Consider the following 9,597-nt stretch of genomic DNA (forward strand, 5'->3'; position numbering starts at 1 on the left):
AAATATAATATCCTAAAAGAGGTCAGAGACAGGGAGGAGTGGCATAGGTTGGTCCTGGCAAAGAAATGATCTTGACAATGACCACAACATAGTCACGGATTTGAGGATCTTGCCTGTCACTAAAGTGTAGCGTGCATATTAGTGTTTACCCTCTTTCGGATTGAAGAGGTCACACTGATTCAATTCCCTGTAGCTAAAGTTTGGAGTCAATGTTTCTTTCTCTGTTCCTGCTCCTTGCCCTGACCTTTCTTATTGTGGCAGCAGCTTGCTCAGTCCATACCCATTTAACCCAACATCTCCATACACTCCCATGCATGCCTGCCCCAAGATAAACTCCCTGAGCTCTTCCTGCCGAGCCCACCAGTGGACTGAGCATTCTGTGTCTCTCTCCCTAGCTTCACTGGATGGACAGGTGGGTGAACGTTCCACTGGAATGACAGAGGAAGATGCCTCATTTTTCACCAGGGTGGTACATTGGCCTTTCTTTATGGGAGACACAAAAGTCTTCTGTCATTTTTAATCAAGATCACATACAAAAATCTCAGCATGCACAATTTACAGGGTAGGGAAAAGTTTGAGTGAGAATCTGTTACCAAATGCTACCAAATCCCAAAGACATTGCAGGGGGGTGGGACAGCCACAGAAAGATCATCTACCATCTGTAGGGCAGTGAGCTTTGGTACAGGTAGCAGCTATTCCTCCTTGCCAACTATTTTGTCTAATGGGACCCAGAACATGGGACCTGTAGGAAGACTGGGAGCATTTGTGCAGGACTCATTTTGCTCTCTTCATACTTTGGGGCTCACGGGCCTCTAGCACACTTCCCCATCTGGTTTTCTCCCATCCCCCAGGGAACAAAAGAACCATGCAAACAGGACAAAGCCTGATTTGATGTTCATACTGTTTTCTTTTCTGAAATCACAGGTGTCCCTGCTGGAAAGGGATGGCGGTAATTATTCTGTACTCTAGAGTCACTCACTTATTTGCAACAACCTGGGAAAGGAGAAAGGTGGGGATTCCTCGCAGCCTCCATGATGAGAACCACCCTGATTCCAGGTCCTGCGGGACTGAGAATAGGGTCGGAGTAACAGAAAGGGATTTTCTGGGGAAAGACCTGTGGCCTCATGGCCCTGTCCCCGGAAACTACTCCGCTGCTCTAAGGTGGTGCAGGTTTGGGTGCAGGGAGTAAGTGTGCCTTGGAGATTGACTATTTCACAGCTACATCAGGCCCTGTAACTCCAATAGGAGGCAGAGTTTCTATTCACGTCCTGCTCCTCTCTAGGACCTTTCGTCCTCCATCCAGAAAGGGCCAACTGCAGCTCAGTCCATACTGATTAGCTCCTCACCTCCACACACTTGTCCACACGTGCATGTCAAGCAAAGCTCCCTGAGCGATTTTCGAAGAGCCCCATCTGGTCCCAATGCTCTCTGTGTGTATCTACCTAGATCCCCTGGCTAGCCTGTGTGATGGCCTTGACGTGGACAGCACAGAGGGAGAGGCCACATTTTTCATCAAGGTGGTAAGTTAGCCTTTCTTCAGGTGACGTACAGCATCCCTTGTTCTCTTATACTCGAAATCAGATCCGAACACCTCAGCACGTACAATGTCCTTGGTGGGGAGATCATTATGGGAGCCTCTGTTACCCATGGATACCTGATTCCAAAGACCCTGCAGGAAACAGCAGGTTCGGTTACAGTCCACAGGGTAGTGAGCTTTTTCATGGGTGCTACTGACACCACGTTGCCACCTGTTTTGTCCAATGGACCCAGGGCATGCAACCTCTAGGTGGATTCCATATCACTGCCCATGACCCTGCCCATCCCCAAGAGAACAAAAGAGCTGTGCACAAAGGACAAGGCATGATTTGATGTATAATGTTTTCTTTTCTGAGATCGCAGGTGGCCCTGCTGGAAAGGGAGAATGGTAAGTATGCTGTACTCTATAGTCACTCATTGGTTTGGAGCAACCTGGACAAGGGGCAAGGTGGGGCTTCCTTGCAGGCTCCATCTTGAGAGCCACCCAGAATCCAGATCCTGCTATAAGGAGACTTAGGGTCATGTTCTGGACCGAGACCAGAGGCCTCAAGACCCTGCCCCTAGAAGCTACTGTGCTGGTCATAGGTGCTATAGAGTTGGTTGCTGGGCAGGTGTGTTTACAAGGGAATGCATGTGCTGTGATTCTCAGGGTTGGTGTGTTTGTCCGTTGGGTGAATGGTATGTTCTCATACGTGTCTGTTCCCTTCCACATGGCGATTAATGATGTCCACTTTCTGAGGGAAGTTTCCCATCACCATCACGTCATGAACGTCCATGCATGTGAAAACTCTTCAACACCTACAATTTAAATAGATGCTCTTTCCTTGCAAATACATATCAATTCCCCCTAGAAAACAGATCCTGTCGCTAACTAGGAAGGGGGAAACTGTGCCCCAAAGACAAAAGTGTGTCTTTTCCAATCCCTCTTTCTGAGTCAGTGTCCATGGGTCTCTCTCGTCATGGTACATCTCAGGCATGAATGGTCACAGTACCTCCCTCTTGACACTTCACTCACACACACACACGTCTCTGCATCAGAAGCCCCATGATGCATCTTCCCAACCTCAATGGAAGCACTCAGTGTTGAGATACACTCCTTCCTTCTGCAGGCGGCTTTTGGGGCAGCCTCATGCAACAGCCCGTTCAAGGAGGACCCTGACAAAGGAGTAGTGGTCAGGAATAGATTCGGGCCAATTCACTCCGTGTTTCTCCGTGGAGATCTACCATTTCCCTGCAGATACTGTGTCTAAGAATTAAACTGGCCTTCTCCCAGGGGAAATCACAAACCCACCACTGGTCCTAGCTGGGGCTCTCTGAGGTGGGCCCAAAAGGTGGCCTATCAAAGGAGAAATGAGGTCGTCTTCAGGGACTGAGCATCACTGTATGGACCTGGGCACCCTCCATGCAGGAACGAAGGGCGTTTTGTGCATTGCAAAGTGGCGAAAGAGAACTCAAACCTCAACAGGCATGACAGGCACATCACTACACATTTCCCTGGCAATCTATCCATGCAAGAGGGGCTTGTTTTATTCAGAAGGTTTGGGCCAAAAGGCAAGTCAAGGGAGTTCATTGCTTGGGAAGGGAAACAGAGCCAAATCAGGGTTTCAGGGTTCTTTGGCAGCAAACAAGACTTTCTCTCATGAGAAACACATATTTGAACTGATGCTGAATTTCTGTCATCTCTTTTCCTCACTCGCATGCATGGGATCCATGGGAGTACCTTTCGCTGCTCTCTGAGGGTACTCAAGAGGCTGTCCCTTGGTAGTTGAACCAGTCTGAATCCACGAATTGCATACAATGTCTCAAATTTTCTGCATCCTTCCAAAATGGGCTTTGGGCTTGAATTCCTGGTTTGGGTCCTCACTACCCTAGCAGACAATGGCACAGCTCAGCATCCTTTGGATTCACATTGCCTTCATGATGCCTTATGTTGAGCACCGTTTCATACATCTGTTTGGCCAGTCATTTGTTCCCTTAGAGCACAGTCTATTCAAGTCTTTTTCTCAATTCTTTCATTTGGTGAAATCCCATTGTTCTTTTCTTTTCTTTTTTGTTTTGTTTTGTTTTGTTTGTTGTTTTCTGTTTTGTCAGTGAACACACCTTTTCTGAAATATGAATTGCAAATGGTGTCTCCAATCTGTGGGCTGCTTTTTTATTCTGTTCGCTGTTTTAGAAGACGAAGCTTTTTCTAGCCGGTCCTCTTGTCAAGCATCATGATGCCATCATGAGCGCATTTATTTGGGCATTTCTATTTCAGTCCCACATGCCCCTGCCTATTTTTATGCCAGCACCATCCTGTTGACTCAGGGGAGTGATCCAAGGTATTGGAAATTCAGCTACTAGGGACCCACCACCTACTTCTTCATATTCAGAAACGTTTTGACTCCTTGTGTTCTTTGTGGTTCCATATCTATGCTAGCAGTTTCTCTGTTTTGAGAACATGACATGGTGCTTTTGGTCAGTATGGCACTGAATCTGTTCCCCATTTATTCTAGGAACTGGGGGTTCACCTTAATATCTTAAGGTCCAAAGTCCTCCAACAGTGCCTGGTGGGTGTGCATGAGCCCAGGAACGTTTTACATATAAACAGCCCTGTCAGGTCAGCCAATAAGGCTAGAGAAATACTTGGAAGAGCAGGGCTTGTCTCTCTCTCCTGGTTGGTTTCTAATGCTGAGCTAACCAGGAAAGAATCTGTCTAGTATCCATTCTACACAGTCGTTTATTATCTCAATGAACTATAGGGAAATCATCAAGGAAACGAAAACATCCAGTTGCTCATTCCCACTAACCGCATGTCAAGAGTCCCATAACAACTGGAGTTTTAAATGTTTGCACTGGGAAGGGACAGCGGTCATGGGTATGCAGAACTGATACTGAGGTGACTGCTGCAGCATCCTGGTCTCATTAGAAGGGATGAAACTCCAATCCTTGTCTCCTCAAAGGGCTCTGGCTCCACCAGCCCCGTGAACATTTGACAGCAGAGCAAAAGGGTCAGGCAGATGCTGCATGGCCCATAGATATCTCAACAGAACTGGGATGAATGGGTGAGGCAGTCTCTTTCATAACAGCATTGCTCCTGTTTCAGTTCCTACAGATCTGCGTGTAGAGAGCATCCACGATGCCAACAGTGAGGACGAAGTCTCTTCAGGTAGGGAACAGCACAGAGGCAGGGAACAGTGGGACAGGGCTTCTGGGTACAGGGGGTTGTCACTGCTGCTCTGGAGAATGAAGAAGGTGGAAAAAAAAAAACACCAAGGAAAGGGATGCATTGGCAACAAGCATGATTTGCTCATTTCATAGTTTTTGAATGAAAAGAACAGACATTGTGTCCATGGGCCTTTAGGGTAGGCTGGGTTTGTCATCACCACTAGACTCCTTGGGTGGCTCTTTTAAGGATCTTTCCCATCAAACCTGCTCTTGCCTCCCATTGCCACTGCCACATGTCAAAGCTTGGTCTCTTTGCTCATGGCCACTCGGGAATGGTGCACAATAGATTCTGGGTCTTTCTTGGCATGGGCCCAGACCTGGTCATACTCATGACTTGTGGTCCCAACCACCCTCTCCTGTGCAAAAGAACCAGGACACTACGTTCTATTGGGAGCCAGGACATGGAAGACAGGTAAACTCGCTCCCTCATAACATCCACTACCAAACATTCCTAGTTCTGTCCAAGCTGCTGTACCTTCAAGGGGACTCCCAGAGCTGGAGAAGGTAAAGAAAACTTCCCCTGGATTCGCTACACAGGCTCCCATGTCCCTTAGCTTCTGCCAGCCTTCACACCCCAGCCGAGTCTGATCTGTGGACATGTTACCAAGGGAAGGACGCCCCCATACAGCTACCCTGGAGATACCTTGTGGCAGGCCAGGGTCCCCCAAGCCTGTGGAAAGGGGCTTCAGGAGCTGCTTCACACACTTCCTGTGCCAGGTCCACTCTACCTCTCACCAGCTGTCATCTAGCCATAGCACAGAGCTTCTTGGGAGATGGGCCAGGGAGTCACAGTTCCATGCACAAACCCACCTCCCCATCACACAGCCCTGGCCATGCTCCCCACCCCCCAGCATGCCCAAACTGCAAATGTTCCTCAGGCCTGCCCAGGGCCCTACACACATCCCTGCCCCATCCATTCACTGCCAGCCTCAGCAGGAGTTCTGGTAGGAATCCTGTGATTCAGTGACCACACCGCTGGACATTTTCCAGGGCTACCCTGAACAGCTGAGGGTACTTGGAGAATTTCCTGTGGTCCCATCTCCATTCATCATCTGTAACACTTATGGAAACAGAGGGCGCTGTATTAACTTGAAACATGTCCCTGGGAAGGTCATCTCAGTCACTGGGCAGACATGGCTATGGGGAGGTGGAGAGCCATCTCTCCCTGCAGTTCCCCAGCAATCCCGACCCATGACAGCTGCTCCCAGCACAGAGGGATCAAGGTGTTGATTACATAGAACCAGGGTATCTCCTCTCTTTCCTTGGTTGCCCCCTCTTGGACATTATGACTGGTGGGCCTTGGCAGGAGAAAGGATATGGAGCATCACTAGGGGAGGAGGAGGAGGGAGGGGAGCAGGGAGGGACAGGGACAAGGACAGAGGAAGGCAAAGTCCTGCAGAGGCAGTCTTAGGGACAGTGACGCGTAGGAGGGAAAGGATCACAGATGGGCTTCTGGCTTTTGGAGATAATCGGAGGTGGGAAGAGCAGGTGGGCAACCAGAGACCCACCTGCACCCTGCGGAGATCAAGTGACCAAGACCCCTGAGGACTCAGAGTTGGGGCGTCACCCAACTGAGGGCAGAGCCCATCATCCCCAGAGCAGCAGGCCCAAGGTCATCAGCTGCACTAACTCCCCTTTGTCCTCTCTCACAGCTACCCTAGCCTCCTTGCTGCTCTCTGACCTGGAGGAGGATTCCACAGAAGAAGACGATTCCAACAAAAGGAGCCACACTGCTCCTATAATTCATTTCTACTTCCATCTCTTGGGCTTCCTCTCTCATCTGTCCATAAGCACCTCGTCCCAGCTCTTCCCATTTCCATGTTTTGATGACGCCCACCTTGGAGGCCCTAATCTCTGCAGGCACTCAGGATTTGCATCTGAACTGTCGCATGAAATCCCAGGGTATCCCTCCTCATCCCTATCCTAACATCACCCTGACAGCTCACCACTGAGTCTGGGAAGCAGCCCTGGACAGCAGAGCCAGGAGTAGGCCTGGAAGTTGGCAAGGCACAGCTCACCCTGCTGGAGGGGCCTCAGGATGCGAGGCTGGGCCTGGGTGTCCCCATTTGGTTCTCTGCTGCCTGGGAGTCTTTGCTCACGCCCTGTTCTGCTCTTGCTTTCAGCTCTCAAGAAGCTTCCCTTCTGTGGACTTGACAGAAACAACATGGGAAGCAGAAGAAGAGAAGGACTTGGGAATGGGGCAAGTTGGGCAGGAAAAGGGGAAGGCAAACATGGACACATACTCTCCCTCATTGCCCTGACTTTGTGGTGGGCATCTTGGGAAACAACACAAAACCCAGGGTGCTGCCCTGGCCTCTAACTACAAAGGGGAGAGGAGAGGAAGGTCACAGTTCCCGCAGGCACTAGGAAGCCTGACAATGTCCCATGGGGAACCTCCACCTGATCCGTGCAACTCCCTGTGGTGGTCGGGCGCTGTCGTCCAGGAGCTGCTGCTCTTGGAGGAAGGGCACTGGCTGTCTGGAGGGACTGGACCCCAGGCAGCCCATGCACTGTGCTCCTCTGGAAAAGGGTCCCACACCCCATTGACCCCTCACTCTGCACGACCCAAGCCTTTCCCTCCCACCCTGCAAAAGTCAGCAGATGGCTTGCTTCTGAACAACACTCGTCAGGAAGAGAGAGTGGTGGGGTGCCCCATCTCCCACTTCAGGCACCTGAGAAATGAGCAAACAAGGCAGGCCCCCAGGTTCATAGGAGCATGTCAGTTCACCCCTCTCAGCACTGCATCCTTTTGGGCATGGGGTAGTCCCCATTCTCTCTCTGAGTCATGTACGCTGGCCACTCCTGTAGGACCTGACCAACAGCTCCAGTCCTCTGCACCTCCAAGACGACTCACGGGAGGTAGCGGGTTCCCTCATGGCACCATTTAACTATGTGAGTTTGATATTCTAGAGACTCTCCTCAATCCCTCAATCTGCAGGGAAGACCCATCAGGGAATGCCCTCCCTGTCTGCTTCCACCTTGACCACCACCTGCCCACAGCGTGTGAACCATGCAAACCCACTTCCCATGGGAGTCAGGAGCACGCCTTCTCTGTCATGCTACCTGCGACATTCGTGTGGGCAAAGGCTCCCCCCAAAGAGAAGGGCATGTCGAGGGCTCTCAGAGAGCCTGGGGAAGGGACAGTCCAGCAGGAGGAGGACCCGGCAGTAATGGAGCAAGAAGGTCAGTGAAGGGGCCTCAGCGACCCTGGGAGTGTAGCCTTCATTCAGCCCCAGGGGGTCCATGGGAAACTTCCCTTTCTTCATGTCATCCATGGGTCCTGCAGGGAAACCTCTACCTCAACACCTCAGAAGACACGTCCCACAAAACCCCACAGGCCTCTTGTAAGACCTGCCCCAGGCCACATGCCACTCATTATCTCATACAACTCCACATGCTGTCTCCACAGCTACACCACAGGACAGTCTGCCCATGACCCCGAGACACCAGTCTCCTGGGGTGCTCAGACAAAGGGAGCCAGCAGGGCCCTGGGTCATCACTTGCAGCTTCGATTTGGGCCCAGAGGAAGATTCGGCATGAAAACACAAAGAAACACTCCTGCAGGAATGGCTCTCATACCTGACCTCCGTAGGCCAAAGAGAAGACTTCTGGGCAGCCCACCAGAAGACGATGAGGCAAGACAAGAGGACCCTCTTAGTCGGCCACCACACCCAGAGTTGGCTGCCCAAGCCCTGCTGATGACTGACACTTGGAGCAGGAGGCAACAATCTGGGCCTACAATAGTCCATTGTTTGGTGGGACTGGGCCTTCCTGGGACTGGGGGTCACAGTAGCCTTCCGGTCTTTTCCTCTGTCTGCTTCAGGGGCTGTTCTTCCTCCCGCTGTCCCTCCAGTCACCAGCAACAATGCAGAGCATGACAGATGCAGAAAGACGGAGGACTGCCAGGGCTCCTTGACCATCCTGCAATCGACTCGAGGGGCAGCAGCCACCCCAGCTGTATCCCCCCATTGTGCCCCCCCGAACCACCCCTGTTGCTTCCACGTGCCTGACCATGACCAACGCTGGGCTCAACACTGGCAGTGGCCCCATAAAATGGGCCCCACTCAGTCTGTGTGTTTTGCAGTAGCAACAGGTGCAGGGAGGATAGGATATCCTTAATCTGAGCTTGACTTATGGAGATCACAGACACCATGGCAGAGGAACTAGGGCACCAAGTACACCGAAGCACCTTGGGGAAAACATGGGCCTCAAGCATGGCAATGCTAGACACCTAGGGCATACAGAAATGGGTTCCAACATTCCTTTGGTGGGAATGCAAGTTGGTGCAGCCAATTTGGAGAATAGTGTGGAGATTCCTTAAGAAATTAAAAATAGAGCTTCCTTATGACCCTACAATTGCACTACTGGGCATTTACCCCAAAGATACAGATGTAGTGAAAATAAGGGCCATCTGTACCTCAATGTTCAGAGCAGCAATGGCCAACATTCCTTTGGGAGCACATTAAAGCATTGCACGTTTTGCACTACCTGAGCCCTCCAAGTCCAAAGCTCTCAGGAAGCATTTCTTCTCAAAAGGCAACACTAATCTATCTTCCTATGTTCAAGAAGAATCTCTTCTCCTGTAACGGGGCATAATTGGAAACATGGGTGATTTGACCAGGGCTTGGATGGGACTGTCCGATGGTGAGAGCTAGGCAGAGACTCAGATGGGACTAAAGGGCTTTAAGGAACTAAGGCTGACTTTTGGAAAACCTGCAGCCATCAGGTCCCTTGGGAATATTTGCCTGAACCCTTGCTTCCATACTTCCCCACCACATCACCAGGAGCATTAAGAATGTCACTCTCTGGCAGGTGTAGGCACCTCGGATATGTTGGGCACCTCAGGAAGAGGAA

General features: G+C 50.9%; 1 pseudogene; it reads left to right on the plus strand.

The window, feature by feature from the left end:
• The first annotated feature begins 4,654 nt into the window (after positions 1-4,654).
• Positions 4,655-8,753, plus strand: LOC125092665 (uncharacterized; annotated as a pseudogene).
• The last annotated feature ends 844 nt before the right edge of the window (positions 8,754-9,597 follow it).

Source organism: Lutra lutra, unplaced genomic scaffold (assembly GCF_902655055.1).
Source record: "Lutra lutra unplaced genomic scaffold, mLutLut1.2, whole genome shotgun sequence".
In the NCBI taxonomy this organism is placed as follows: domain Eukaryota; kingdom Metazoa; phylum Chordata; class Mammalia; order Carnivora; family Mustelidae; genus Lutra; species Lutra lutra.